A 9,314-nucleotide genomic window follows, 5' to 3' on the forward strand; every position below is an offset into this window, starting at 1 on the left:
AATCTGTTACTTCACAGTAACTTGGTGGGAACTATGTACAACAGATAACTTAACGAACGTTTCTTTCACAATACGTAGCATCTTCACCCACAGTCTGTTTACCTCTTCAAGTTTACTTGTTCTGCCTCATGTTTTTCTGTCTTCACCACCACCCAGCACACTACTATAGTCCAGTTAATGAGAGTCATATTATCAACCCATGGTTCTGTGTCCTCTTCCCATTTAAGAGAACTAGTTTGCCAGTACGGCTGGTACTTAGCTTCTCATCTTGCTGACGCCTTGGAACTCCAGCCTCGGGCATGCTCTTCGTCTTCGATCTCTGTTCTATGCTGGCCCGCTACCTCTCTAAGTTATAAACTCAGGACCGTACTGGTAGGCGTCTTGTCCCAGGACCTGTCTCCAGTAAATTACTCTGTCCTTTTATCTCTCAAGATCATGCTATCCACTGCCTCGGTCTCCACTTACTTTGGGGACACTCAACTCACACGGCTCTGCTGAGTACTCAGACCGAAGGTCTGCTCAAGCTGCAAGCTAGGCAATGTCTGACTTCCTGACAGGAAAATGTCTCTATCCCTGCACTTTAGGCCATCCCAATCTTGGCCAGTCCCAAACATTAACTCTAAACCTGGGGTCACACTTGCGAGTGCAATGCGAGAAATTTGTGCGAGTCTCTCACCTCAATACCAGGCACTGCCACCAGTGGTTCGAACCGGAGCTTCGAGCTGCATAGAAAGACATGCAGTTGCACACTCAGGTCCGAGTGCCGGCGGCAGTGCCATGTATTGAGGCGAGAGACTCGCGCGAGTTCCTCGCATTGCACTCGCAAGTATGACCCTGGCCTAACTCTTCCTACTGTCAGGCAGAACACAACCCCAACACTTATAACTATTGTTGAGCATTCCGATACCACAAGTATCGGGTATCGGCCGATATTAGCTGTATCGGAATTCCGATACTTAGTTCCGATACTTTTTTCATATCGAATACCGGAATCGGAAGTTCCCATAATGCTAGGAGCCCACTCGATTTGATTCAGCCAATGGGGATCCTCAGAAGTGTGGGCACATCCTGTTAGGCATGTAGGCATGTTAACTACTGGCATGGCTGTGATTGGCTGCTGAAATGATGTCATGATGCACTATAAAAACCACTGCAGCCGCCATTTCTGGTCACTCTGCTGTGAATTCAGTTAAGGACAGGCTGCTGTTGAAGACTGTGAGCGACAGTTAGAAATAGCGATCATCTAAAATATCTATTGCTCTACCCAGGCTACATAATCCACCACTGTAGCATTTTTGTAGCCCAGCAGCGCTGTTTTAATAGCTGTCTGCAAGGGCTGTGTGAGTGCAGAACCACGCTGTGTAGTGTGTCCTGCAGGCACGTCTGCTTGTAGGCCGCCCAGCGTGTGTCTCTGCCTCATACACATTTTTATTTTATTGCTGCTTTTTTTTTCTCCTCTATAGTGTGCTTCCATATGTATCCATATACGTTGGTTGCAAACACTAAAGGAGTGGACAGCGGAGCCTTTCAGCAGCCTTTCAGTGCTATAGCCCATTTCTCTGCACTGTTTTTGGCTGTCTGATAGGTCTCTCTGTGTGTGAGTGCAGCTCACGTTGCAGTGTGTTCTACAGCCACAGCTATCTGTAGTCCGCTCAGCGTGCGTCACTGACTTATACATAGTCCTTTTTTTGCAGCTAATTTATCCAGATTTTTGTTCCTATATTAGTGTGCTTCCATCTGCATCCATTGTCATTGGTTGGTTGCAAACACTATATAGGATTAGATAGAGGAGCCTTTTTGCTGGCTTGTGCCCTTCAGGGCCAGCCAGACTACTATCACCCTATTTTTTGGAGCCTCATCAATTGCATTGTAGGTTAGCTTCCTGCATTGTAATCGCTCCAAAAAGTTTGTGATACTATAGCTTTCAAACTTTGGTCACATGCTTTTCTTTCCCCCCCCAAAAAAAAAAAGGAAATAAAGTTCACCAAACACTCCACTTTACAGTTGTGTAGGCCACATTAGATCATATTAAAGTGTAGTACACACTCTTAGCCAAACTAGTGTTTCTTATACTGGTTAGCTGGTGTTCAGGAATAAGAACACTAAGCCACCCCTTTTTTACTTTTCTGCCTATCTTTATCAGTCTACCAAGATGCAGAAGGCAGGGAGTAAGGCACATGGTGGTGGCCGTGGAGTTTCAGCAGGGAGAGGACGGGGGGATTCAGTAGGGAGAGGACGTGGGGATTCGGTGTCTGCTGCGGCCACCAGTGACCCGGCATCCCCCACTTTTACCAGGCAACAGTCCTTCATGCGCAGCTTTGTAGGACCTCGCCATACCCCACTGCTGCGTGACGAACAAATTGAAGCCGTTGTCGGATGGATGGCAGCTAACGTATCCACTTCAATGACTTCCGCATCCTCCCAGGGCCAGAGCACTGAAGAGTAGAGTTGAGCGACTTTTGGTTTTTTAGGGTCGCGCTTCGTTTCGTGAAACCCGACTTTTCCAAAAGTCGGGTCGAGCAAGATCGTCCGATTATAGGGAAAAGTCGGGGTCGTCCCGAAACACGAAACCCAATGTAAGTCAATGGGGAATAAAAGTCGGCAGTGAGAGGAGGACAGGAAACACACCTACAGTGCCCATTTGAATGCCAAAAGCATCAATTCTTCTTACTTAAGCTTGTCAACCTTAATTAACTTCATAATACAAGTTACGCACTGAAAAATGGGGGTTATTTGGCTAAAGTTGTGGGGGGGAGGGCTGGCTACAGGTTTTCATGTGCCCTGGGCGAAAGAGGGCCCCTTTAACACATACCACAACTCATCATGCTCCGATACGGCAGAGAAATACCGGTATAGTACAATGAAAAATACCTCACTTTTTACATCTCATGACGAGGCCCATCTATTTCTCCATACAGAATCATTGGTCCCATATAATGTTTGAAACAGTATATGATGAGCTCCACATAATGCTACAGTATATGTTGGTCCCCATGGATGAAGCTCCACTGTCTTATGGGCCCAAATAATGCTCCAAACATAATGGGCCCCATTTCTAATGCTCTAGTGTATAATGGGCCCTGTAAATGCTGCTCCAGTGTCTGATGTCCACCTTTGGAATGTTCCAGTGTATGGTGGGCCCCATCTATCATTCTCCAGAGTATAGTGCTCCCCAAAAATTGCTGTCCCAACATTGAAAACAATCAAATAAGTCTCCTCGCTAGGGAATCCCTGTACTAGTCTAGACTCCTCGTTGTCCCCATCTTCCATCTCACTGCACAGTATTTCAACCTTGCAAGTGCTGTGATCCTGGGCAAGCAGGGGGGCCCACTCGTTGGCGACGGCACTGGCACAGGGCCCCTGATAGTACGGTGGTGTGTCTGATGGCGGGTGGGCCGAACCTGCACTTTCATCTGCAGCTTCCTCTTTGTCACCGTGTAAGATGGAACTGTATATGGGAAGGGTAACCTGAGTTTCATCAGGGTCAGATTCAGGCCGGGTAGCGTGCGAGGGGAATGTAGTGGTCTGGGTCAATGTACCAGCAGATTCATCGAGCAGTGGCTGGGCATCAGTGCACTTGTGTCGCCCCCAGGAGTACGGTCGCCACAGTGGCATTACCTTCTTCCTAGGGAGTGTGATGTCATGCTTGGGAGCAACGAACGATCTCTCTAGCAGGTTAACTGATTGGGCGGCGTTATTCCCACGAGTCATGACCCTCCAAACAGCGTTCATGAAGGCAAAGTGTTTGTTTTACGTGGGCAGTATGGTTGAAAAGCTGAACCTTAAAGGAATGTCCAGAAGGGCACCACCAGGAGTGGAGCCTACGGTTAAATTCGACTCCACCTGGGAAACCTCAACCATTCCAGCTACAGAACAGATGCACACATTGCAAGCTTAATTCCGTTAACGAACGAGACTCCGTCATGCCCCGCGGTCCGAGTCCGGCTTACTAGAGGGACACGTGAGGCTCTGGCACATGAGATTGGCCAATAACTGGTGTGTCATGCCCTTACATGTCCGTGGCTGCATGTGCGCTACACTGAAAAGGCCAGCGTTTGTCGCTTACAGGTGCAGATAACCCGCTGAACAACGTTAGTGATGGGGATCACTGATTACAATTATTACCCGCGAACAATGATTTCCCAGTAAGTGCAGGTCAACCGCAGTTCCGGAATTAGGCCTAACCGTCATTCCTGAAAAAATGAAAAACTGACGTGTGAAAACCACAGGTGCTGTAGCTTGCTTAACAGCTCGCCAGCCGTTCTCACGCCCAGTATGGATTACACGTGATTGCACAAAGGTGAGAAAGGGTACCGTATCCCCGGATAACATGTATGGATAGCGTACACATTCAAAATATATGTCTCAGGAGGCAGGCTCAGACGGTGTTAGGCCCAGTATGGAGTGCACGTGATTGCACAAAGGTTAGAAAGGGTACCGTATCCCCGGATAACATGTATGGATAGCGTACACATTCAAAATATATGTCTATACATCAGGAGGCAGGCTCAGACGGTGTTAGGCCCAGTATGGATTGCCCGTGATTGCACAAAGGTTAGAAAGGGTACCGTATCCCCGGATAACATGCATGGATAGCGTACACATTCAAAATATATGTCTCAGGAGGCAGGCTCAGACGGTGTTAGGCCCAGTATGGATTGCACGTGATTGCACAAAGGTTAGAAAGGGTACCGTATCCCCAGATAACATGTATGGATAGCGTACACATTCAAAATATATGTCTCAGGAGGCAGGCTCAGACGGTGTTAGGCCCAGTATGGATTGCACGTGATTGCACAAAGGTTAGAAAGGGTACCGTATCCCCAGATAACATGTATGGATAGCGTACACATTCAAAATATATGTCTATACATCAGGAGGCAGGCTCAGACGGTGTTAGGCCCAGTATGGATTGCACGTGATTGCACAAAGGTTAGAAAGGGTACCGTTTCCCCGGATAACATGTATGGATAGCGTACACATTCAAAATATATGTCTCAGGAGGCAGGCTCAGACGGTGTTAGGCCCAGTATGGATTGCACGTGATTGCACAAAGGTTAGAAAGGGTACCGTATCCCCGGATAACATGTATGGATAGCGTACACATTCAAAATATATGTCTCAGGAGGCAGGCTCAGACGGTGTTAGGCCCAGTATGGATTGCACGTGATTGCACAAAGGTTAGAAAGGGTACCGTATCCCCGGATAACATGTATGGATAACGTACACATTCAAAATATATGTCTCAGGAGGCAGGCTCAGACGGTGTTAGGCCCAGTATGGATTGCACGTGATTGCACAAAGGTTAGAAAGGGTACCGTATCCCCAGATAACATGTATGGATAGCGTACACATTAAAAATATATGTCTCAGGAGGCAGGCTCAGACGTGTTAGGCCCAGTATGGATTGCACGTGATTGCACAAAGGTTAGAAAGGGTACCGTATCCCCGGATAACATGTATGGATAGCGTACACATTCAAAATATATGTCTCAGGAGGCAGGCTCAGACGGTGTTAGGCCCAGTATGGATTGCACGTGATTGCACAAAGGTTAGAAAGGGTACCGTATCCCCAGATAACATGTATGGATAGCGTACACATTCAAAATATATGTCTATACATCAGGAGGCAGGCTCAGACGGTGTCAGGCACAGTATGGATTTGACGGCCCAGATTACACAGCGGAGGAGCAGGGAGAGGTAAAGATTGCAAATGCTGGGGCCCTGCCCAAGCAAGGGGGGCCCACTCGTGGGCGTCGGTACTGGCACTGGGCCCCTCATAGTACAGTGGTGTGTCTGACGGCGGGTGTGCACCACCACCGTCAGAGACACTTGATTGCACTATGAGGGACCCTGTGCCAGTGCCCGCGCCCAAGAGTCGGCCTACCCACCTGTCCAGGGCAACGGCACTCGCACTGTGTCGTGCGCTAGGTGGTGACCCCGGCCATGGGGGGGGAGACAGCACAGTTAGGGAGTTTTAGAAAGTGGCATATGTTGATGTTGGACATTCAGCTGATGCAAAAGGCGAAATAGGTGAAGTCCCAGGAAGAGGTGGACCAAAGCAAGCCATTTTTCTGTCACCCTATGTGTCATCAGGGGAAGGTGGGACAAAATCCTTGGAAACCCATGCATGGTTCATTTTAATGAAGGTTAGATCATCTACATTTTGGGTTGACAGACGGGTCCTTTTTTCTGTCAGGATTGATCCAGCTGCACTGAAGACTCTTTCCGATAGCACACTTGCAGCTGGGCAAGCGAGCTCCTGTAAGGCATATTGGGCCAATTCAGGCCAGGTGTCCAGTTTAGCGGCCCAATAGTCAAAGGGGAATGACCTGTGTGGGAGAACATCGATATGGGAGGAAAAGTAGTTTGTAACCATAGTTGACAACTGCTGTCTCCTGTCACTTTCCATCGATGCAGTATTACCAGTTGTGTGAGCGGTATTTGAAAAATCAGTCCACAACATTGTCATGAAACCCCTGTCTCCAACGCCACTTCTGCTGTGTGCACCACGAACACCTCTGCCAAGCTGCCCCCGGCCCGTACGGCTCGTGTGAGAACCATCACCGCTGCTGTGTGCTGGGAATGCCTCAAGCAACCGATTTACCAGAGTTGCTTGTTTATTAGCCAATATTAGGTCAAGGTTCTCCTGTGGCATGATGTTTTGTAATTTGCCTTTATAGCGTGGATCCAGGATGCTGGCCAACCAGTAGTCGTCATCGTTCATCATTTTGGCAATGCGGGGGTCCCTTTTTAGGATCTGCAAGGCATAATCTGACATGTGGGCCAATGTTCCCGGTGTCAATGATGCACTGCGAGTGCTGGGTGGAGGAGCACTTTCTGGCAAATCCACATCCCTCCAGTCACGCACAAACCCTGTACCAGACCTTGCCACGCCAACATTTTAACTTGCCCCACGAGATGCATCCTCCTCCCCTAAGTAATCATCCCCATCATCATCCTCCTCCTCCTCTTCTTCCTCCACCTCGTCCAGGAGAGGTCCCTGAGCTGACAATGGCTGAATGTCATCAAGGATTCCCTCCTCTTCCTCCTCATCAACATTGGCTGCAGACGCCTGCTCCTTAAGGTGCGTCAAAGTTTGCATGAGCAGACGCATAAGTGGGATGCTCATGCTTAGGATGGCGTCGTCTGCGCTTACCAGCCGTGTGCATTCCTCAAAACACTGAAGGACTTTACAGAGGTCTTTCAGCTTCGACCACTGCACACCTGTCAACTCCATGTCTGCTCTCAAAGTGCCTGGCCGTGTATCCTCCCACAAATGCATTATGGCCTGCCTCTGCTCGCACAGCCGCTCCACCATGTGCAGGATGGAGTTCCACCTTGTTGCAATGTCGATAATGAGGCGGTGGTTGGGAAGGTGGAGCAATCGCTGCAGCTTCTGCATACGAACGGAGTGTACAGGCGACCGGCGGATGTGCGCGCACAGTCTTCGCACCTTCTGGAGCAGGGCTGTTAACTCCGGATAATTTTTGAGGAAGCACTGCACCACCAGGTTCAAGGTGTGAGCCAAGCAAGGTATGTGGCTGAGTTTTGAAAGGGCTATGGCTGCCACAAAATTACGGCCGTTATCACTAACTACCTTGCCTGCCTCAAGATGTACACTGCCCAGCCATGACTCAGTTTGTCGCTTCCAGTACTCGGCCAGCACCTCGGCGGTGTGTCTGTTGCCCAAACACATCATCTGCAACACAGCCTGCTGACGCTTTCCACTAGCTGCTCGATAGGGGGACACATCGTGTGCAACAGTGGCAGCTGCAGATGGAGTGCTCGTACGACTGCGCTCTGTGGACGAGCTTTCGCTTCTGGAGGAGGAGGAGGAGGGTCGAACGCCTACAGCCAACTGTTTCCTATACCGTGGGCTAGGCAGCACTGTCCCACCACCGCTGTCCCCTGTGGACCCTGCATCCACCACATTAACCCAGTGCGCAGTGATGGACACGTAACGGCCCTGGCCATGCCGACTGGACCATGCATCAGTTGTGAGGTGCACCTTTCCGCTCACTGACTGCTTGAGTGCATGGACAATGCGGTCTTTCACATGATGGTGGAGGGCTGGGATGGCTTTGCGAGAGAAGAAGTGGCGACTGGGTAGGTCATAGCGTGGTACTGCATAGGCCATGAGTTCGCGGAAAGCTGTGCTTTCCACCAACCGAAAGGGCATCATCTCAAACGAGATTAGTTTGGCAATGTGGGCGTTCAAACCCAGTGTACGCAGATGAGAGACTGAGTACTTTCTTGACCTACTCATAGTGTCTGGGAGGGTGAGCAGGACTTGAGAGCTGCATATGGTGGAAGTAACAGTGGACAGGGCGGACTGAGAGAGGGTTGATGATGGTGATGGAGTTGGTGTTCTTTCTGATGGCCTAGAATCAGTCTTTCGTTGATATAACAGTGAGATTCCCTGACTGCTGTGGCCTTGCAACGACACCTCAACATTTGCTGCTGTGCTAACCGGTGGGCTTACAGTGGGGGAAACAATGTAGCGTTGCTGACTACCTTCGTTGTGATCAGTTGCACATGTGGCACTTGAGGTTTGGTGTTGTGTCCACGCTTGCAAGTGCATGCTGGTTAAATGTCTAAGCATGCAACTGGTATTCAAATTTTTCAGATTTTTCCCTCGGCTAAAGGTCTTTGCGCACTTCTTACAGATAACCTTGGCCTGATCATGAGGATTTTGTTCAAAAAAGTGCCACACTGCACTCTTCCTACTTTGGCAGACATTTTGCGGCCTAGCACGCTGTGATCTTTTGACCCTCTGGACAAGCTGTCCAGCAACTCTTTTGATGTTTGGAACCTGTCTTTGGAGTGCTACGGGCCTGCCAGATAACAGCTGTTGCGATGTCGATGTCTGCTGTGGATGCTCCTCATCTGAGCTATTGGAAGCAGCACCCTCTTCCCCCAATGGATGCCAATCTGGGTCAACAACTGGGTCATCCATCACCTCCTCTTCTATGTCATGTGCACCTTCCTCTGTGTCACCGTGTATGGTGGTATAGTGTGCGGGAAGGGGCACCTGAGTCTCATCAGGGTCAGAATCTGGCTCTGTACACTGCGAGGACAATGTAGTGCTCTGAGTGAATGTACCAGCAGAATCATCCATCAGCGGCTGTGCATCAGTGCACTCCATGTCAGATTCATCTTGGCCTGGGTAATTCACCATTTGACTTGATAATCCAGGCATGGTATGTGAAAAAAGCTCCATGGAGTAATCAGTAGTATGGCCTGCGTCATCCTTCAATCTTGGTTGGGGTGAAGGACACAAGGAAAGGTGTGGTTCATGAACATGAGCCTCC

This window comes from Dendrobates tinctorius, unplaced genomic scaffold (genome assembly GCF_039654945.1).
Source record: "Dendrobates tinctorius isolate UK_male_01 unplaced genomic scaffold, ASM3965494v1 ptg000008l, whole genome shotgun sequence".
Taxonomy (NCBI): Eukaryota; Metazoa; Chordata; class Amphibia; order Anura; family Dendrobatidae; genus Dendrobates; species Dendrobates tinctorius.